At 50.9% G+C, this 23,106-nt stretch overlaps 1 pseudogene; it reads right to left on the bottom strand.

Moving 5' to 3' along the window:
• LOC138563375 (zinc finger protein 91-like) overlaps positions 1 to 23,106 on the bottom strand; it is a 252,131-nt pseudogene that overhangs the window by 125,891 nt on the left and 103,134 nt on the right.

Genomic DNA, 23,106 nt, shown 5'->3' with positions numbered 1-23,106 from the left:
TGGCCAGGGTGGCCAAGCTGCCCAAGGTGGGCGATGTGGCCAGGGTGGCAAAGGTTGTCCACGTGGGCAAGGTGTCCAGGCCCATGCAGCTCCTGCTGACATCCCCAGCACCAGTGGGCCAGGGCAACCAGTGCCATCTGCTGTTCCGAGCAGCAAGGGTGTGGACGCTGCAGGGGCAGCTGCGGCTACCACCACCCAGGCTCAGGGTTAGCCAGCCCGGACTGTTGTGGTCCTGGCCCAGGCACAGGGTGACTCAATGGCCGATTTCCATGTCGCGAAGGCCACGACACATGCAGTGCAAGTTCCTGGCACTGGCACCTGGAGCAGCAGTGTCATCTGGATTGGTCCCGGACCAGTGTGACTCAGGGTCCAATCCCCTTGTCACTAAGGCCAAGACACGTGCATCGCAGGGTCCTGGCAACAGCACCCAGCTACCGATACCTGCAAGCCGACGTTCTGTACTAACATCAGTGGCTGGTTCCATTGGCCAGATTACCTGTACTCCAGCCCCTATTGACCAGAGCGGTACAATCCACTCAGGGTCTGCACCACCTCATAAGAGGCAGAGGAGTGCTTCAGCGGTACAGGCTGGAACTCCAGATACAGCACAGGAGTCCCACACATCGAGAAAGAGGAGTTTCTGTGATGAGGAACTGGACATGCTCATGGACTACATGTTGGAACACGGCCGTGACATGGTGGTGTAGGCAGGGAGCACACATATGCCTTCTCAGCGTATGGCCCACTGGCAGTGCTTCGCAGACCGTATTAGCGCCTTGGTCTATGAGAGGGGCACATCTGGTGATGTCGTGAAGCATTGGAATGACCTCCGACGCCGAGCAAAAGACAAGATGGCTGCCAAGTTCACCTCTTCTCTGGTGACTGACAGTGGGTCACCACCAAAGGACGATAAACTCACTGGACATGAGGAGATTGCTAGTGATTTCATTGCAGTGGAGCAGATCCAAGGCGTGGGAGACCTGCATATATATGAGGCAATGTGTGGTGATTGTCACAGGTTTCCCCTCTTCTCACCTGTTTTCTTTGCTTGGCGGAATCCTTCTCTGGGATTTTATTCTGTGCAGTTCGGCTCTTGTACAAGCCTGCTCGGCCGTCTTCGGATTCCAGGATTCGTTCAGCTTCTTCGCCCGGGATCAAGGGAAACTCCAGGAAACTAGGAAAGGAGGCAACACATGGAGGCGGGCTGCACGGAACGTGGAAAGAACAGGGTCAAGGAAGTAGAGGGAAATAGAATAGGAGGAAAGTCCGGGAACCAGGGAGCAACACAGTTCCAAGAGTACGAACTACGGCACACGTCAAGCCACAGCTATCGGTAGTGTTGAGATGCGTGGAACCGCATGGGAGTGGCTAATTTATAGAACGTGCTGCATAGGACTTAAAGGTCGATAGACTGCGTTACGTGTATACGGCCATGTTGGGTGTACTACAGCGAGTAACCCCCGACGTGCCAGGGTCCAGGAAGACCAGAAGGGGCGTGATCGATGGATCATGACAGTGATGCGTGTGTGTCCACGCCATGTGTATGTTGCTTGGGTGATGTGTTAATATTGTCTGCCAGTTCAGGCTACATTGACATGACTGCCATGTGTGACCCATGTGATGTTGGACTGATACATGCTTGTTGTCATGCAGACTGCATACAAACCATGTGCTGCACAGAGAGGCAATCCTCATCACCACACCTGCTCCCTCCTTCCATGACACTCTTTTTTAAAATATTTTACTCTATGCTTGTTACGTGCCGAAAGCCCGCAGGCATCAGGGCGCGGTGGAGCGCGAAGATGACCACTTACATTTAGTATTTCTCAAGTGGGTGAATGACTACGCTGGGGTGAAAATAGCCAGTTATTGGAAAAGTCTGGTTTTCAATGCTTTTCTAAAACTGGCGTAGTTTTCTTGTTGTCTTAGATGCGCAGGGAGCTCATTCCAGTATTTGGTTGCCTTGAAGGGAAAGGATTTGCCCCTTCCCAATGCCCGCTTGGCTTCTGGGATGTTTAAGATGCCAGTATCTGCCGATCTTAAGCCTCTTCGGAGGACATACCAAGAGAAATGCTTCTTGAAATAGGCTGGCGCCTTTCCGAATAGGCATCTGTGGACAATCGTCAGTGCTTTAAACTTGACTCTGTCCTCTATTCTAAGCCAATGTAGTTCCTTCCTGCTATCTGATATGTAGTCCCTTTGTTTTTTCTTTTTAATGATGCGAACTGCATCGTTTTGCATAACTTGGCATTTAGCTAACTCCTTTTTTGAGGCTCCTAATAACAGCGCATTTCCATAGTCCAGGCGTGATAACAGGATAGCTCTGGCTACCGAGGCTGCATTGATCTCGTTAATGTATGGTCTAATAGCTCTCAGGAGACGCAGGTAGTACAAGTTGTTTTTATATAGGTAACTAACCTGTGCTCCTGATCCTAATGAGGCTTCAACCATCATACCCAAGGTTTTTACCTTGGGTACCACTGGTATGACAGCGTCTTTGATACGGAATGTCTTATATTGGGGCTCCAACTTGGACCTGGCCTGATTGGATCCGAATATCATTAATTCCGTCTTTGTGTTGTTTAAGCACATCCAGTGCCTCTGCATCCAGTTATCAATGATATTATATATTTTCTCGATCATGGCACTGTCCACTGGATGGTCTCCAGTTAACCCAAAAATTAGCTGCGTATCGTCAGCGTAATTGGTGAAGATCATGCCAATGTTTTCTAACAGCGAGCATAGACTTCTTATGTAAAGGTTAAAAAGGAGAGGGGACAGACTAGCACCTTGGGGAACTCCAAATAAAATTGGGGTTGCTTCAGAGAAATTTTCGCCCCAATGTATTCTTGCCATCCTGTCTTTCAAGAAAGAGGCCTGTGCTTTTGTTGAGCACCCTACAAGTGTATCCAGTGCTGATTGTAGCAGCTGATGGTCTGCTAGTCGAAGGCAGCGCTGAGGTCCAGCAGCATAAGTAACCCCATCTTAGCTTTCTCTGTCAGTTCTAACATGTGCGTCTGTAGGTCTAGCATGGCAGATTCAGTGCTGTGCGCCGCTCTGAAGCCAGATTGTTGGTCATGTAACACGTCTGCAGATTCCACATGTTTCTGCAGCTGATTAGTGGCAATTTTATCCAGAATTTTTAGGATAAAATTGGAGTTTGTGATCGGACGGAGGTTATTGGGTCCTTAGGATCCAAGCCTGCCTTTTTCACAAGCGGCGTAATGGTCCCTTTTTTTAAGTCCTTAGGGACTACCTCTTCTAAGAATGAGGCATTGACTAGCCTTGTCAGTACTGGGGCGAAGAGTTCTTTATTTTCCAGTATGATCTTCGTGCGGAGGATATTTTCAGCGCAAGAGGTGGGTTTCATGCCTGACATTACCCTGCATAGATCTTCCTCTGAAACCTCTACAAAACTGAAACTTTCCCTTTCTACTGATATGGGTTTTTCCCCAACAGGGGACTCTATGCTGGTGTTGTCTCTAGCCAGGATTATGTTGTTCCTGGCTAGAGTTATTTTGGCGGCAAAACCCTCTTGGACTCTCTGTCCAGCCTCTCTTGGCCCTATTCTTGCTCCAACCTGTGGTCGCGGATAGCCTGTGATGATCTTCCACTCAACACTTGCCTTCTATCGTCACATGACTGACGTCTTTGCGAGGTCACCCTGCAAGCTGCTCCTCATCAGAGGCATTCTTCCTTTTCTGTTCAATCCCCAGCAGCTCACTGTCTCCAGAGGATTGGTAATTCCTATGGCGGACTACTGCAACAGGCTGTACCCGAATTTCTGTGAACATACACTCTTCCCTCTGCAACTCTGCCAGACCTGGACTGTGTGGAACGTCCTTTAGGTTTGGTGCAAGGTATGTACCTAGGACTGTGATGATGGCACAGGCTCACAGTGGCTATGAGTGTTCATTCCTGAACCCTGTACATTCTCAGCAAGTCCATGTGGGTCCTGGGCCAGCAATTCCTTCAACTCCATCTCCAGTATTTACTTCCTTCTTATGGTCTTTGATCATCCCTTTCATATTCCCTCAGGGTCAGTTGCTCCTCATGAAAATTAGTTTGTGGTTCACATCTGTGTTGAACTGGGGCCTCCCTCTGGTACAGCCTCCCTGCCTCTATGTAACTGGAGGTGTAGCTTCTCCGGGTCTGCAGGCACTTCTGATGCTTCCTCGTGTGTTGTGCTTTCTGTCCTCCTCTCCCCTGCTGTAGTCGCAGATGACTGAGAGAATGCACTTGCCACCAGCCCACACTGTCTGCTACGACACGGTCCTCTGAGCAACCATTTTAACCCATGCACTGCCTCCCAGCCATCCCCCGCCCTTGGGGGTGGGGTTTACTGTATCCCTAGAACCCACTACCAACACTTTACACATGATGACGGCACTTACCCTTACACTGCCATCAGGTCACAACATTGACATTACTAGATCTGTACTGCACTGCACCCACACACTTCTAAACCCTGTTATCCCCTTCAACATGCCTATTCACTTGCGTGATGTCAATGTGACCTAGCATTATTGAATCGTGTGTCTGCCCTCACTGTATTACAACACCCTAGCGTTGTTGCACCCTGTGACACGTGTGTTTTCTAATTGTGAATTCCATGAAATGTCATCGGACATGCATTGTACATGGCTCATGGACAGTAGTATTCAACTTCCATCTGAGGCTGGTTGACAGTTCTGGCATGGCTATGCTACGTGCCACCTGTGTATTGGCATCAGTCATGTTTGTGGAAGGACTATGCCATCACATGCTTGTGTGTGATGCAGGTGCTATGCAGCATGCAGTACATGTGTTATTTTGCCCTTTGACACGCATCCGTGTCTGCTTTCAGGCTCCCCTTCCATTTAATTGACACTATGTGAGTGCCTGAGTTTGAGTCATGTGTGACATGGCAGGTTCATTTGTTGGCTGACAACATTGTAATACCTATGTGTGGGGTCTATGCTATTAACTTGTGTATTCATGTTTTATTTTAATTTGTGCAGGTGATGAGGCACTGGATGCAGTGGAGGAGGACGTGGAGGAGGAGGAGGAGATGGTTGAGTGATGGGTGTGCTTAGAGAGGCTCAGCTTCACCTCACTGATGATGCCCAACAAGGCTGAAACACGTGTATGTGGTTGCTGTAGGTACTGGGCGGGACAAAGACTGATATGCAAATGGATATTTCCCATCTGTGAAAGGTACAGTGAGCAAAAAGCAATGGCTGCGAACTCTCAATGTGGTTAATAACCACTGAACAGGTTATCATGCCTTGTTCTTTCGAGAGAGGGGCGCCTGCTACCTTTTTTTGTATTTTTGAAATGTTGGGAAACCCTGAAGTTCCCTGCAGGAGGTTGTTGCCTCCAAAAAACCAGGAGAGAGCTAAATTCCAAACAAGAAGACTGCATTGTGTTTCAAGGACGTCAGCAAACCTCCCGGGTGAACGACAGAGTTGGGGAGGTGAGGCCAAGCCTGTGGTATTAACTTTGACACCTGAATTGAAGCCGCAAAGTGAATGAACTCTGAATGCTTAATGGTTGAGATTAACCCCGGCAAAAGGGGAAGTGAAAAGGTAAGTGAATGCTTGAAGAGGAAGATTTCTTTTAACTTTTTTCTTATGGTACAGAGCTACCAAGGCCAAGAGACACTGGGGAAAGTAACACAAAAAGAGAGTGGAAGCGAAAGTCAAAGTGGTCCTGCGGAGGTCCATATTAAAAGCCTTGCTCATTCGAAAGTCTTCGACATTGGTGAAAGGTCTGAGCCCGACTGAGGCAGACCTATCATGTGAAATAAGTTAGGGGAAGGAAACCCCTAATGAATGTGAATAAAGCTTGGGGAAGGGAACCCCTGCAAGTGCTGTGATGCGAGTTTCGAGAACGCCTCCGGGAGATCTATGTTGAATCAGGTACTTTTTGCTTTGAGAGGTCCGAGCCCAACAGAGGGAGAGCTATGTGAACATTTTGTTGAACTATGATTTATTGAAAGGTCCGAGCCTGACCGAGGGAGACCTATGTGAACTTTCTGCTTTAAGAGGTCGGAGCTCGACAGAGGGAGGCCTATGTGAACCTTTTTTTGAACTGTGAAAGAACTTTGGTGAACTAGAAAACCAGTGACTTTAACATGGCAGTCCAAGCGGGCCTTGACCGATGTTTTGAACTGCTTCTTGATAACCTGAGCCAGAGTGTGTCATCCTGCCTATGGGGGCCACCTTATTCTGTGTTTTCCAATGTGGGAAGGAGAGCTACCTCAGCCATCTTGATTCTTTATGGTATACCACTGGCGGTTTTTTTGCATACATATTCCCCATTACACACTTTTTGTATAAGAGATAGGGCTGGCATTCGATTTTGTTATTATAGGCCATTTCGATTTGACAGAGACGGACTAGGACTGTGTTTTCTTTATTATTTGATGGTAGAGACCACTCCCATCATAACTATAGAGCAAAGTAGGAGTTTTTCCAAACCCCACAAATCTAATAAATGTTTTGAAATTGTAACTCTTGTGTCAGTGTCATATGATGATATGATGTGGAATTTATAACGTGCCTGTGCGCAAGTCTTTCTAGGCGCGACAAGACAAGGAAGGGGAAACAAAGGGTGGACAAAATAACGATCTCACTAGGCCTTGTGTCAATCAGATTGTGCAAGTGCAGGGAAGAGGGAAGGGGAAAAGTGCCAGGAGAGGGGATGGGGGAAGTGCAGTTAACTCACAAGTGCAGCCAGCGGGTGGCTCATAAGTGCAGTTGTAGGGTTGCAGATACAGACCCTTAAGTGCTGGGGAGCCGGGAAGCAGTGCGAGGGCAACTGGACATGCAGCAGCCTGGGCCAGGGTTCAGAGGGTGACCCGGAGGCCAGTGTGCAAAGCAGTCTGGTTCATCAGCAGGGGAGAGGAAGAGAGAAAGTGGAAGTGAAAAGGAAGGTCTTGAGTTGCATCCGGAACCGGAGGTGGTTCTGCTCAAGTTTGAGAGGGGAAGGGAGGCTGTTCCAGAGAGCGGCCCCAGCCAAGGAGATAGATCTGCCCCCAACTTTCTGCTTGGAGAAGCATCTAATCCTCAGAAAGATGGAGGTGGATGAGCAAGAGAGCTCAAGAAGGACGATGTTTTGGAAGAGAGAGTTGGAAGTAGAGCAGGCCCAAGCCCCAGAAAGTCTTGTTGACGATACAGAGGGTCTTGAACTTGATTCTTCTAGCCAGGTGGAGCCAGTGAAGAGATTTCAGAGCTGGAGAGATACGATCCCTGGGCTTGAGGCCAAGGACAAGTCTTGCAGTCCTGTTCTGGATAAGTTGTAAAGGTCGAAGAGTATAGGCAGGAAGATTTAGAAAGAGGCTGTTGCAATAGTCCAGCCCAGAGAGGAGCAGAGCTCTGAAGACAGTGAGCTTCTGGGGGAAAGTGAGCAAAGGAAGAATACCTCGGAGGAGGTGCAGCTGATAGTTTGACTTCTTAGAGACGTCAGAGATGTGAAGAGAGAAGGAGAGGGTAGAGTCGATGACACCAAGGTTCTTAGCCTCACAGGAAGGAGTCGGAAGAGGGCCCAGAGTGGGCTGCCAGATAGAGAGAGAGGAAAGGAGGGAGCAGGTGTCCCAATGAGGAGGATCTCAGTCTTACTGGCATTAAGGCAGAGATCATTGGCAGCACACCATTCCTGAATTGCATCCAAAGAGTCTGGTATGAGAGAAGAAGCAGAGGTGGCTGAGCAGAGCCTGAAAGAGAGCGGAGTGTCAAATACATAACAATGAATATTGGAGCAGAAAGAAGCAATGCAGTGGGCAAAAGGTGCCAGGTAGTGGTTGAAGAGCCAGGGAGAGAGGTTAGACCTCTGGGGAACACCACAAGCAGAGAGAGAGATACAAGAGAGGAAAGACTCCAGTTGGACCTGAGAGATTCGGTCGGTGAGAAAGGAGGTCAGCCAGGCCAGGGCCTGATCAGTGATACCCAGGTTGTCCCAGAGATGATTGAGCAGGATGGCATGGATGACCGTGTCAAAAGCAGAGGATAGATCAAGGAAAATGAGGAAAGAAGGGAGATTAGAGTTTAACATTGGAGAGCAAGTCTTCACAGGTGTTTAGGAGAGCAGCTTCTAGCAGTTCTGAAGCCAGACTGGTGGTCATGGAGGCAACCAACACATTCAGTATGTAGATTAAGCTGGGAGATGGCCAGCCTTTCCAAGAGTTTGCCCAGGAAAGGATTGATGGAGATTGGGCGATAGTTAGCAGGAGAGGAAGGATTGGCCTAGGGCTTCTTTACAAGGGGGTACACAAGAGAGTGCTTAAGGAGGGAAGGGAACGTTGCAGTGGCAAAGGAGTGATTGCAGAAATCGGACAAGGCATGAGCAACGGTGTCAATGTGGTCCTTGATTGCGCTGGATGAGCAGAGGAGAACCTGCATTGATGAGACTTTCATAGAACAGACTTGTCTAGAAACATTGTGAGGGGTGAACAGGGGAAAGGAGGAGACAGGAGGAGGAGAGACGGCCTCAGATGGGCCAGGAGTGGTAGAGGTGGAGGAAGAGGAGGTAGAGGAAGAGAGGGTGGACAGGATGTCCTGAGGTTTAGAAGTGAAATGGGAGGCCAAGGCAATGCAGAGGGTTGGGAGGGACCAGGAGAGGTAGAGACTGCTGCAGGATTGGACAGCTCCTTGCAGATTTTGAAAAGTTCAGCTGAAGAGTTAGAAGCCACAGAGATGTGGGCTTGGATGTAGACTTAGAGAGGACAGAGAGTCTGTACTGCCTTTGGAGCAGGCAGCAGGCCAGTTTGCCAGGGGGAGTGCCCAACACCCTCCTCTTCCTCTCCACTGCCCAACACTTGCATTTGAGGGCGGCGTGGTCAGAATCGTACCAAGAGTTGCACTTGGATTTGGGCTTCAAGCAGATGCTCATGACAGGGGCAAGGACATACAGAGTGTTAGAGATAGAGAGATGAAGGTTAGAGGGGGCTGTGTCAGGGTGTGAGTCAGCCAAAGGTGCAGGAGGAGGAGACAAAGTAGTAGTGAAAGCCTCAACTGACACATGCTTCATGGGGCAGATGACCGAGAAGGTAGGTGGCAGTGATGGAGTCGGCTTGACCTGCGGGGAAGAGAGAGGTGGGTAGAAAGGAGAAAGGAGAAAGTGAAGAGAGAGGAGTGTTGTGAGAGTTATAGAAGGGGGGGTCTGAGGAGATAGAACATCCAGGGTGTGCCCTGCAGAGTGAGCTGGGCCGGAGGGAAGAATAGAAACAGAGAGAGAGAGAGAATCGCAGAGGTTATGAAAGAGTTGTGAAGAAGGTGGATTTTCAAGTCTCAGAGGAGGACAAGTTGGGTGGTAGGAGCAAGGAGCGAGCAGGAGAGGTCAGCCCATGCCGAGAAGAAGAGGGCGACCTGGGCAGGCGGCCAGTAGATAGTGCCCACATTGAGAGAGAGGCCAGGAGAGATGGAGAGGCTGCAGACCAGGCGTTCAAAGGAAGAGTAATGCTGTATTGGAATGATCGAAGCAGGGATCTACTCTGGGAAATCAAGGCTACACCCCCACTGGGACAGTTGGTTCTGGTTTCAGAGAGGATTTTGTATCCATCGGGAAGAAGAGTGTTGAAACTCGTGACAGAGCTGGCTTTGCACCAAGTCCTGTTGGGACCGAGTACATCCAAATCAAGGTCTTACAGGAAACCCTCCTTCACTATCTTAGGTCATTGCACTGGCTGGCACCCCCCTCCCCCCTCAAGCCTCACACAGTAGGAGCTACTGCTGCACCCTCCTTGGCCATCTTACATCACTGCACTGGCTGGCTGCTCCTCTAAGCCTCACACAGTAGGAGCTACTGTTGCACCCTCCTTGACCATCTTAGGTCACTGCACTGGCTGGCTACTGTCATGGTCATGAACTCGGGGGCACAGGCATGCAGGGGTAGCATGCACAGGAGACCTGGGTGGACACCGTCCTGGCGCCCTTGGCACCAGGCTCATAAACAAAAGTAAACAAGAACATCCATTTAATACCAAAAAGCTTTTATTATGGACATATCACTTCAGATGCATTAACCTTGAACATTCCATCCATTAAGCAGCCCAAGTGGTTGCCTTCACACGTGCTCACTCTCTAGGAGTGGCAGGGAGTGGCTGGTAAACCGCTCCTAATGGGCGTGCCCACGATCTCAGTTATATAAGCTGCCCCGATCCTCAAGACAGGCGCTTCGTGTTGTTCTGCACTTGCAAGCAGCGTAACGCTCACTGTCACCTGAGGTCCGACTTACCTTTGAAGACCCTGCTTCCTGGACATCCTGCTTCCTGCCAGCATACTTACCAACTGGGGGAAGCTGTTCTTACCTGTACATCTCTTTGGTGAACCAAGTATTCATCTTTACACTTTCCGGAACGCCAAAATCTTCATCTTGGCAACGCAGCACGACATGGTCCATCGTCAACAGCAGCACCTGCAAGGAAAAACAGAAGATAAGGTTAGACATCGAAAAAACAGTCAGTTTAAGGTTGCGCTTCGCCATAGTTCGTGCTTTTCCTTAAACCATCACTTACCTGCTGTCGAACATTGCAGTAGCATCCATCTTCCATCCGGCCGCGTCTCGCGTCTCACAGCTGCATTGAGGCCGCATTTCCATCTAAGGGAAGAAAACAGAAGAGAGACATTATTGCAGGCATAAATAGGAGCAGCATATAGAGACATTAAACAGAACGAACAGCATCGCAACAGCTCAAGAAAGACTTACCAATCATAAGGAGAAGCATAGTCACAGCTGAACTGGACTAATCCTTATCAGGGATCAGTGAAGGAACTAGATCTCATTCGACGCGCCCCTGCCAGAAGTAGCGGGACGGAGAGCTTATCTTCCATAATTCACAGGTGGGCTTTATGGGCCGGCGTATGCTCACAGAAACCGTACTTTGGAGTGAAGGGTTCGAGAGGTACAACAATCACAGATTGGCGCACTCAACACACTCTTATCTCCACACAGGAGCAGCATCACCGCTTACCATCGCTCACAGCTTTTCTACTGAGCTGACGGAGAGGCCTGAAGAGGGCGATTCAAGTTCAGGGAAGGCTGCAACCGTACCCCAACGCCTCTGGTCAGGTGAGTGTAACAGCTACCAGCCTAAGCCTCACACAGTAGGAGCTACTGCTTGACCCTCCTTGACCATCTTACATACTGCACTGGCTGGCTGCCCCCCTAAGCCCCACAAAGTAGGAGCTACTGCTTCACCCTCCTTGACCATTTTAGGTCTCTGCACTGGCTCCCCCCCCCTTAGCCTCACACAGTAGGAGCTACTGCTTCACCCTCCTTGACCTTTTTAGGTCACTGCACTGGCTGGCTGCCCCCCTAAGCCTCACACAGTAGGAACTACTGCTTCACCCTCCTTGATCATCTTTGGTCACTGCACTAGCTGGTTCCCCCCCTAAGCCTGACAAAGTAGGGACTGCTGCTGCATCCTCCTGGACCATTTTAGGAGGTCACTGCACTGGCTGGCTACCACCCTAAGCCTCACACAGTAGTAGCTATTGCTGCACCCTCCTTGACAATCTTAGGTCACTGCACTGGCTGGCTGCCCCCTAAGCCTCACACATTAGGGATTACTGCTTCACCCACCTTGACCATCGTAGGCAACTGCACTGGCTGGCTTCTACCCTAAGCTTCACACAGTCGGAACTACTGATTCACCCTCCTTGACCTTTTTAGGTCACTGCACTGGCTGGCTACCACCCTAAGCCTCACACAGTAGTAGCTATTGCTGCACCCTCCTTGACAATCTTAGGTCACTGCACTGGCTGGCTGCCCCCTAAGCCTCACACAGTAGGGATTACTGCTTCACCCACCTTGACCATCATAGGCAACTGCACTGGCTGGCTTCTACCCTAAGCCTCACACAGTCGGAACTACTGGTTCACCCTCCTGGACCATCTTAGGTCACTGCACTGGCTGTCTGCCCCCCTAAGCCTCACACAGTAGGAGCTACTGCTTCACCCTCCTTGACCAACTGAGGTCACTGCACTGGCTGGCTGCCCCCTAAGCCTCACAGAGTAGGAGCTACTGCTTCACCCTCCTTGACCTATGCAGCATGCAGTACATGTGTTATTTTGCCCTTTGACACGCATCCGTGTCTGCTTTCAGGCTCCCCTTCCATTTAATTGACACTATGTGAGTGCCTGAGTTTGAGTCATGTGTGACATGGCAGGTTCATTTGTTGGCTGACAACATTGTAATACCTATGTGTGGGGTCTATGCTATTAACTTGTGTATTCATGTTTTATTTTAATTTGTGCAGGTGATGAGGCACTGGATGCAGTGGAGGAGGACGTGGAGGAGGAGGAGGAGATGGTTGAGTGATGGGTGTGCTTAGAGAGGCTCAGCTTCACCTCACTGATGATGCCCAACAAGGCTGAAACACGTGTATGTGGTTGCTGTAGGTACTGGGCGGGACAAAGACTGATATGCAAATGGATATTTCCCATCTGTGAAAGGTACAGTGAGCAAAAAGCAATGGCTGCGAACTCTCAATGTGGTTTATAACCACTGAACAGGTTATCATGCCTTGTTCTTTCGAGAGAGGGGCGCCTGCTACCTTTTTTTGTATATTTGAAATGTTGGGAAACCCTGAAGTTCCCTGCAGGAGGTTGTTGCCTCCAAAAAACCAGGAGAGAGCTAAATTCCAAACAAGAAGACTGCATTGTGTTTCAAGGACGTCAGCAAACCTCCCGGGTGAACGACAGAGTTGGGGAGGTGAGGCCAAGCCTGTGGTATTAACTTTGACACCTGAATTGAAGCCGCAAAGTGAATGAACTCTGAATGCTTAATGGTTGAGATTAACCCCGGCAAAAGGGGAAGTGAAAAGGTGTCATGTCACGCGGGAGACTGGGGTCTGCCGCTCCCATTTCCTCCTGGCGAGTCTACCCGCGCGTTCGCGTCTGGGGACTCGCCGGGAGGGGAGCAACGGATTACAGGGCCGGCGGCCTTCGGCGCATGCGCGGAGGTCCTCTCTCTCGGTTCCGCGCATGCGCCGTGGGGGCTTGCCTTCCAAGCCTCGTTCTGGGTTCGCCGGCGCCCGGAAACGGAACGGTTTGCGTTCCAGGCCTCTCGGGCGCCGGCGGCCCATAAAAGAGGCCGCTAGTCAAAGCTGCCCGCGTCTCAACGCGGTTTGCTTCGCTTTCCTCGTTGTTCCTGCCCAGCCTTACCTGTGGCCTGTCCTGGGCCTACCTGCCTCCAGCCTTACCTGTGGCCTGTCCTGGGCCTACCTGCCTCCAGCCTTACCTGTGGCCTGTCCTGGGCCTACCTGCTTGCCTCCAGCCTTACCTGTGGCCTGTCCTGGGCCTGTCTGCCTCCAGCCTTACCTGTGGCCTGTCCTGGGCCTGCCTGCCTCCGGCCTTACCTGTGGCCTGTCCTGGGCCTGCCTGCCTCCAGTCCTTACCTGTGGCCTGCCCTGGGCCAGCCTGACTCCAGTTCTTATCCGGGTCCTGTTCTGGGCCTGCCTGCCTTCAATCCTCACCTGGGTTCGGCCCTGGGCCAGCCAGCCTCCAGCTACTACCTAGGTTTTGCCCTGGGTCAGTCTTCCCTCAGCCCATTCCGGAGTTCTGTCCTGAGTCATCATTGTGTAGAGGGGACTTATCCCACACTAGCCTGCATTCCCCCTGTTCCATCTTGGGCACGTTCCTACAGTTCTCTAATTGGCCAGACAACTAGTTCCAACTGTCCTCACTCTTTCCTGTCTTGCCTGACTCCGAATCTCATCCTGTGTACCATTGGAACTATCTGCACCAGCCAAGCTCCTTTGCCTACTACGAATACCTTTCTGCTACACTGGTCTATCTATCAACTGTCGCTGCACTGAGGTTCTTGGAAGATTCATGGTCTGGACAACAAGCTCTACCTGGACTATGGTTCCCTCCATCTGAGCCTACATCCTCTTGTCACGCTTACCTGGGAGAGTGCCTTTGTGACATTGGGGGTTGGTCCATCCTTCACCCAGTTCCTCATTTGGGTGGTGGAGAGGCTGATTCCTCGTGCCGCTATCTCATCAGTTCCTGGACTCCAGACTGGCGACCTCTGCGAGACCAACCACCAAGACTACAGGTACGCGGTCCTCTCGGGCCAATCAGCTTGACAGATTGAGACGCCTTCCTCCTGATTCAGAGATGGATGAATCGCAGGACATGAGGAACGAGTTGCTAGCGCTCAGGGCCGAGATGACCGCCCTGCGTCAGGAGAATCAAACATTACGACAAATGATAACGCAAGGAGCACCTAGTACCTCTCAAGGAGAGGGATCATTGGCTCATACTACACCCATCAAATTCGACGGAGACCCTAGACGGGTGGCGGAGTTTTGTAACCACTGCAGAATACACTTTCTCTTCAGGTCTACCTACTTCAACACTGATAGGGCCAAGATTGGTTACATCTTGGGGAACCTAACTGGGAACGCATTAGCTTGGGCAACTCCGTTTGTGGTTACGAACAGTCCTATTTTGAATGACTTTGCTGCCTTTGAAAAGGCCTTTCTTGAGGTATTTCAGACGCCGAACCTGGCCTCCGTTGCACAGAATCAATTGATGGACTACAAACAGGGAAGCAATGACGTCATCACCTACATCAGCCGTTTCCGACTTTTGGCTACTGACTCCCAGTGGCCCGAAATTACACAGAAGACACTGTTTCGTCGAGGCCTGAGAGAGGAGTACAAGGATGAGTTACTTCACATCCCTGAACCAGAGAGCCTTCAACTCTTGATCGATCAAGTACTCCGTATTGACCAAAGGCTAGCCGAACGAAAGGCTGAGAGACGTCGGCTTGACAGAAGCGGTCCCCGGACAACCAACACACCTGCTGGTTCGTTTGGGTCGACCGAGTCCGGACCTGAGCCCATGCAAGTAGGAGCCATGAGGGGACCTTTGACGGAAGAAGAGAAGAAACGAAGGAGGTCTTTGCGTTTGTGTCTTTACTGTGGAGCAGCTGGACATTATTTGGGTACGTGTCCTTTGCGTCCGCAGAAGAAGAAGTCGGGAAACTAGGAGACCTGTCGTATACAGGAAGGGCAACGACAGGTCCCATTCCTTCCTCAGACCCTTCTGTTATTTGTTCTATACGTCTGCCCATGCAACCAGCGGTACTACAGACCCTGAAGGTCCGAATTAAACTACCAGACAAGAACCTGGAAGTATCCGGTCTACTGGACTGTGGGGCTTCCGGCAATTACATCGACGAAACGTTCGTCACCAGACATAAGATACCACTCGTTTCCAGACACACGCCTCTGTCGGTGGAGCTTATTGATGGTACTCCCTTGTCTTCTGGACCCGTTAGTCAGTTCACAGTTGGACTGGCCCTTCTGATTGCTGATCATTACGAGGAACTAGCCTTTGATGTTATCAAGTCACCGAACTACAAGATGGTTTTGGGATTACCTTGGTTGCAACACCACAATCCTTTGATAGACTGGAGAACCCAGACCTTGACCTTTTCATCCGAACGGTGTGCTCAAGAATGCAAGCTACCCGTTCCCACCAGGACCGTCTCGACTTCTCTAATAACGGACAGCAATGGGGTTCATCTATGTTCCACGTCTCTGGTCCCACAGGAATATTCCGAATTCAAACATGTGTTTTCTGAACCTGGCAACATACCCCTTCCTCCACACCGTTCTTTTGATTGCTCCATTGACCTGCTACCGGACCACGTTATTCCCCATGGGAAACTATATGCTTTGACACGTGACGAGAAGCTAGTTCTTCAGGAGTATTTGTCGGAGAGTCTAGAAAAGGGGTACATTGTGCCATCGAAATCGCCTGCAGGATTCCCCCTGTTTTTTGTAAAGAAAAAAGAAGGTACATTGAGACCCTGTGTCGACTACCGGCAGTTGAATGACATAACAGCCAAGGACCGGTATCCTTTACCCTTAATTCGCAGCATCCTTGAAACCCTGCATACTGCGCGAATCTTCTCCAAATTGGACCTCCGCGGAGCTTATCATTTGGTGCGCATCAGGAGTGGGGACGAGTGGAAGACAGCTTTCAAGACATCTTTTGGGCATTTTGAATACAGGGTTATGCCTTTCGGCCTATGTAATGCTCCCGCTGTTTTTCAACGATTCATGGACTACATCTTTGGTGACCTGTTAGGGTTATCCGTTTGGGTTTATCTGGACGACATATTGATATTCTCTAAATCCTTAGACGAGCATGTGGAACATGTTCGTGAGGTCCTTCATCGGCTGTCCGTCAATAACCTGTTCGCCAAAGCGGAGAAATGTAGCTTTCACCAACCCAGCATTGAATTCTTGGGATTTGTTATCAATCAAGAAGGCATTGGGATGGATCCCAAGAAGGTGCGAGCCATACAAGAATGGAGACATCCACACGATATCAAGGCTCTCCAACGCTTCCTGGGATTCGCAAACTTTTACAGGCGCTTTATCCCACAGTTCTCACAGATCTCGGCGCCCCTCACCAGGCTAACCAGCAGCAAGATCACGTTCGAATGGGATCTCGTGGCTTCCCGGGCTTTCGACGTATTGAAGTCGGCCTTTATGGCTGCCCCGATCCTGCGCCATCCCCAGGAAGAGTTGCCTTACATAGTGGAGGCCGATGCTTCCAGCTTTGCTGTAGGGGCAGTCCTTCTTCAGAAAGATCCTATCACGTTGGTAGAACATCCAGTAGCCTATTATTCTCGCAAGTTGAGTCCCAGCGAACGAAACTACGCGGTGATTGAAAGGGAACTGTTAGCCATCAAGACCGCATTCGAGGAATGGAGACATTTTCTCCTCGGAGCACGCTTTTCTGTGGAGGTGCGGACAGACCATCGCAATCTGCAATATCTTCGCTCTCTGCAATGTCGGACTCCTCGTCAAGCCCGGTGGGCCTTCTTCTTCTCTCCGTTTGAGTTCCATGTTACTTATATCCCGGGAACCTCCAATACGAAAGCGGATGCGCTTTCCAGGTCCCTGGAAAACGTAGATGGGACGCCCTGTCCAGAACAGCCACTGATTTCTCCTCGCCATTTTCTGCTGGCCTTGTCCTCTCACCTTAAGTCCATCGCGGAAGCCACTCGGTCGGATCCAGAAAGAACGTCCCTTCTTAGTCGGCAACTAGTATCAGAACGAGACGGACTGTTGTTTTTTCGAAGAAGACTCTACATACCCAGAGGAGCCATTAGAAGGGGCATTCTACACGGATTCCATGATTCACCCATAGGAGGACATCGCGGGGTCAGAGCCACTCGAGAGTTGATATCCCGACAGTTCTGGTGGCCTGGTTGGGCGACCGAGGTCCAGAAGTACATTGACAGTTGTCCAATATGTGCCCAGTGCAAGGTTCCCAGAAGACGACCATTGGGTTTGTTAATGCCCACCGAAGTGGCTCCCTATCCATGGCATACCATCGCCACCGATTTCATTGTGGATTTGCCTCCATCTGAAGGGTACACCTGTATAATGGTGGTTGTGGACAGCTTCACCAAACTGGCCCATTTCATCCCATTCCGGAAAATCCCTACAGCTACTCAAATGGCTTCAGCGTTTCTGCACGACATCTACCGGTTGCACGGCCTACCGGAGAAAATCATATCGGATAGAGGTACCCAGTTTCTTTCATCATTTTGGAGACAGGTGTGTGGTCATCTGGGAATACATAGAGCTCTAAGCTCAGGCTATCACCCACAGACAAATGGGCTAACCGAAAGGACCAATCAGACTTTGGAGGGGTACCTCCGCTGTTTTGCCAATGCCACACAGTCTAATTGGAAAGGTGGGCTAGATCTGGCCGAAGTATCCTACAACAACACTGTTCATGCCTCCATTGGAGTCAGCCCATTCTTCTGTTCCACTGGTCTACATCCTCGGTTAATGCCTTTTCAACCAGTTCCGTCTAGTACTGTTCCCTCTGCTGATGGTCTGGTCTTACACATCCGGGAACAGCAAGAACTTGCACACAAGATCTTAAGTGAAGCCAAGGATCGGATGAAGAGACAGGCAGACAGGAAGAGGAGTGCAGAACCTAATTTCCAGGAGGGCGACAAGGTGTGGTTGTCCTCAAAGAACCTGCCTCTCCGCAATCTGCCCGTCAAACTGGCCCCTCGATATTTGGGACCCTTTGTTATCACCAAACGGTTGTCCTCTGTAGCCTTCCGTCTTCACCTACCCTCTTCCTGGCGTGTACATCCCGTTTTTCACGTGTCCCTGTTAAAACCCTATGTGGTCGATGATTATGGCCGCACCTCTCCTCGTCCGGCCTCTGTTTTGGTGCAGGGGGGCCCTGAGTTTGAGGTACACGAGATCTGTGATGCCCGGTACCGTAGAGGGGTGCTCCACTATTTGGTTGACTGGAAGGGGTACCCGGCCTGTGATCGTACCTGGGAACCGCGCCAGCACGTGCATGCTCCCCGGCTGATACGTGAGTTCTACGTACGGTTTCCCTGGAAGCCTGGGGCCCCGGGTCTTCCTGGGAGGGGGCATAGTGTCATGTCACGCGGGAGACTGGGGTCTGCCGCTCCCATTTCCTCCTGGCGAGTCTACCCGCGCGTTCGCGTCTGGGGACTCGCCGGGAGGGGAGCAACGGATTACAGGGCCGGCGGCCTTCGGCGCATGCGCGGAGGTCCTCTCTCTCGGTTCCGCGCATGCGCCGTGGGGGCTTGCCTTCCAAGCCTCGTTCTGGGTTCGCCGGCGCCCGGAAACGGAACGGTTTGCGTTCCAGGCCTCTCGGGCGCCGGCGGCCCATAAAAGAGGCCGCTAGTCAAAGCTGCCCGCGTCTCAACGCGGTTTGCTTCGCTTTCCTCGTTGTTCCTGCCCAGCCTTACCTGTGGCCTGTCCTGGGCCTACCTGCCTCCAGCCTTACCTGTGGCCTGTCCTGGGCCTACCTGCCTCCAGCCTTACCTGTGGCCTGTCCTGGGCCTACCTGCTTGCCTCCAGCCTTACCTGTGGCCTGTCCTGGGCCTGTCTGCCTCCAGCCTTACCTGTGGCCTGTCCTGGGCCTGCCTGCCTCCGGCCTTACCTGTGGCCTGTCCTGGGCCTGCCTGCCTCCAGTCCTTACCTGTGGCCTGCCCTGGGCCAGCCTGACTCCAGTTCTTATCCGGGTCCTGTTCTGGGCCTGCCTGCCTTCAATCCTCACCTGGGTTCGGCCCTGGGCCAGCCAGCCTCCAGCTACTACCTAGGTTTTGCCCTGGGTCAGTCTTCCCTCAGCCCATTCCGGAGTTCTGTCCTGAGTCATCATTGTGTAGAGGGGACTTATCCCACACTAGCCTGCATTCCCCCTGTTCCATCTTGGGCACGTTCCTACAGTTCTCTAATTGGCCAGACAACTAGTTCCAACTGTCCTCACTCTTTCCTGTCTTGCCTGACTCCGAATCTCATCCTGTGTACCATTGGAACTATCTGCACCAGCCAAGCTCCTTTGCCTACTACGAATACCTTTCTGCTACACTGGTCTATCTATCAACTGTCGCTGCACTGAGGTTCTTGGAAGATTCATGGTCTGGACAACAAGCTCTACCTGGACTATGGTTCCCTCCATCTGAGCCTACATCCTCTTGTCACGCTTACCTGGGAGAGTGCCTTTGTGACATTGGGGGTTGGTCCATCCTTCACCCAGTTCCTCATTTGGGTGGTGGAGAGGCTGATTCCTCGTGCCGCTATCTCATCAGTTCCTGGACTCCAGACTGGCGACCTCTGCGAGACCAACCACCAAGACTACAGGTACGCGGTCCTCTCGGGCCAATCAGCTTGACAAAAGGTAAGTGAATGCTTGAAGAGGAAGATTTCTTTTAACTTTTTTCTTATGGTACAGAGCTACCAAGGCCAAGAGACACTGGGGAAAGTAACACAAAAAGAGAGTGGAAGCGAAAGTGAAAGTGGTCCTGCGGAGGTCCATATTAAAAGCCTTGCTCATTCGAAAGTCTTCGACATTGGTGAAAGGTCTGAGCCCGACTGAGGCAGACCTATCATGTGAAATAAGTTAGGGGAAGGAAACCCCTAATGAATGTGAATAAAGCTTGGGGAAGGGAACCCCTGCAAGTGCTGTGATGCGAGTTTCGAGAACGCCTCCGGGAGATCTATGTTGAATCAGGTACTTTTTGCTTTGAGAGGTCCGAGCCCAACAGAGGGAGAGCTATGTGAACATTTTGTTGAACTATGATTTATTGAAAGGTCCGAGCCTGACCGAGGGAGACCTATGTGAACTTTCTGCTTTAAGAGGTCGGAGCTCGACAGAGGGAGGCCTATGTGAACCTTTTTTTGAACTGTGAAAGAACTTTGGTGAACTAGAAAACCAGTGACTTTAACATGGCAGTCCAAGCGGGCCTTGACCGATGTTTTGAACTGCTTCTTGATAACCTGAGCCAGAGTGTGTCATCCTGCCTATGGGGGCCACCTTATTCTGTGTTTTCCAATGTGGGAAGGAGAGCTACCTCAGCCATCTTGATTCTTTATGGTATACCACTGGCGGTTTTTTTGCATACATATTCCCCATTACACACTTTTTGTATAAGAGATAGGGCTGGCATTCGATTTTGTTATTATAGGCCATTTCGATTTGACAGAGACGGACTAGGACTGTGTTTTCTTTATTATTTGATGGTAGAGACCACTCCCATCATAACTATAGAGCAAAGTAGGAGTTTTTCCAAACCCCACAAATCTAATAAATGTTTTGAAATTGTAACTCTTGTGTCAGTGTCATATGATGATATGATGTGGAATTTATAACGTGCCTGTGCGCAAGTCTTTCTAGGCGCGACAAGACAAGGGAGGGGAAACAAAGGGTGGACAAAATAACGATCTCACTAGGCCTTGTGTCAATCAGATTGTGCAAGTGCAGGGAAGAGGGAAGGGGAAAAGTGCCAGGAGAGGGGATGGGGGAAGTGCAGTTAACTCACAAGTGCAGCCAGCGGGTGGCTCATAAGTGCAGTTGTAGGGTTGCAGATACAGACCCTTAAGTGCTGGGGAGCCGGGAAGCAGTGCGAGGGCAACTGGACATGCAGCAGCCTGGGCCAGGGTTCAGAGGGTGACCCGGAGGCCAGTGTGCAAAGCAGTCTGGTTCATCAGCAGGGGAGAGGAAGAGAGAAAGTGGAAGTGAAAAGGAAGGTCTTGAGTTGCATCCGGAACCGGAGGTGGTTCTGCTCAAGTTTGAGAGGGGAAGGGAGGCTGTTCCAGAGAGCGGCCCCAGCCAAGGAGATAGATCTGCCCCCAACTTTCTGCTTGGAGAAGCATCTAATCCTCAGAAAGATGGAGGTGGATGAGCAAGAGAGCTCGAGAAGGACAATGTTTTGGAAGAGAGAGTTGGAAGTAGAGCAGGCCCAAGCCCCAGAAAGTCTTGTTGACGATACAGAGGGTCTTGAACTTGATTCTTCTAGCCAGGTGGAGCCAGTGAAGAGATTTCAGAGCTGGAGAGATACGATCCCTGGGCTTGAGGCCAAGGACAAGTCTTGCAGTCCTGTTCTGGATAAGTTGTAAAGGTCGAAGAGTATAGGCAGGAAGATTTAGAAAGAGGCTGTTGCAATAGTCCAGCCCAGAGAGGAGCAGAGCTCTGAAGACAGTGAGCTTCTGGGGGAAAGTGAGCAAAGGAAGAATACCTCGGAGGAGGTGCAGCTGATAGTTTGACTTCTTAGAGACGTCAGAGATGTGAAGAGAGAAGGAGAGGGTAGAGTCGATGACACCAAGGTTCTTAGCCTCACAGGAAGGAGTCGGAAGAGGGCCCAGAGTGGGCTGCCAGATAGAGAGAGAGGAAAGGAGGGAGCAGGTGTCCCAATGAGGAGGATCTCAGTCTTACTGGCATTAAGGCAGAGATCATTGGCAGCACACCATTCCTGAATTGCATCCAAAGAGTCTGGTATGAGAGAAGAAGCAGAGGTGGCTGAGCAGAGCCTGAAAGAGAGCGGAGTGTCAAATACATAACAATGAATATTGGAGCAGAAAGTAGCAATGCAGTGGGCAAAAGGTGCCAGGTAGTGGTTGAAGAGCCAGGGAGAGAGGTTAGACCTCTGGGGAACACCACAAGCAGAGAGAGAGATACAAGAGAGGAAAGACTCCAGTTGGACCTGAGAGATTCGGTCGGTGAGAAAGGAGGTCAGCCAGGCCAGGGCCTGATCAGTGATACCCAGGTTGTCCCAGAGATGATTGAGCAGGATGGCATGGATGACCGTGTCAAAAGCAGAGGATAGATCAAGGAAAATGAGGAAAGAAGGGAGATTAGAGTTTAACATTGGAGAGCAAGTCTTCACAGGTGTTTAGGAGAGCAGCTTCTAGCAGTTCTGAAGCCAGACTGGTGGTCATGGAGGCAACCAACACATTCAGTATGTAGATTAAGCTGGGAGATGGCCAGCCTTTCCAAGAGTTTGCCCAGGAAAGGATTGATGGAGATTGGGCGATAGTTAGCAGGAGAGGAAGGATTGGCCTAGGGCTTCTTTACAAGGGGGTACACAAGAGAGTGCTTAAGGAGGGAGGGGAACGTTGCAGTGGCAAAGGAGTGATTGCAGAAATCGGACAAGGCATGAGCAACGGTGTCAATGTGGTCCTTGATTGCGCTGGATGAGCAGAGGAGAACCTGCATTGATGAGACTTTCATAGAACAGACTTGTCTAGAAACATTGTGAGGGGTGAACAGGGGAAAGGAGGAGACAGGAGGAGGAGAGACGGCCTCAGATGGGCCAGGAGTGGTAGAGGTGGAGGAAGAGGAGGTAGAGGAAGAGAGGGTGGACAGGATGTCCTGAGGTTTAGAAGTGAAATGGGAGGCCAAGGCAATGCAGAGGGTTGGGAGGGACCAGGAGAGGTAGAGACTGCTGCAGGATTGGACAGCTCCTTGCAGATTTTGAAAAGTTCAGCTGAAGAGTTAGAAGCCACAGAGATGTGGGCTTGGATGTAGACTTAGAGAGGACAGAGAGTCTGTACTGCCTTTGGAGCAGGCAGCAGGCCAGTTTGCCAGGGGGAGTGCCCAACACCCTCCTCTTCCTCTCCACTGCCCAACACTTGCATTTGAGGGCGGCGTGGTCAGAATCGTACCAAGAGTTGCACTTGGATTTGGGCTTCAAGCAGATGCTCATGACAGGGGCAAGGACATACAGAGTGTTAGAGATAGAGAGATGAAGGTTAGAGGGGGCTGTGTCAGGGTGTGAGTCAGCCAAAGGTGCAGGAGGAGGAGACAAAGTAGTAGTGAA

This window comes from Ambystoma mexicanum, chromosome 1q, assembly GCF_040938575.1.
Source record: "Ambystoma mexicanum isolate Mex_15411 chromosome 1q, UKY_AmexF1_1, whole genome shotgun sequence".
In the NCBI taxonomy this organism is placed as follows: Eukaryota; Metazoa; Chordata; class Amphibia; order Caudata; family Ambystomatidae; genus Ambystoma; species Ambystoma mexicanum.
The sequence above is the reverse complement of the archived record's forward strand: the minus strand, read 5'-3'. Positions and strand labels throughout refer to the sequence as shown.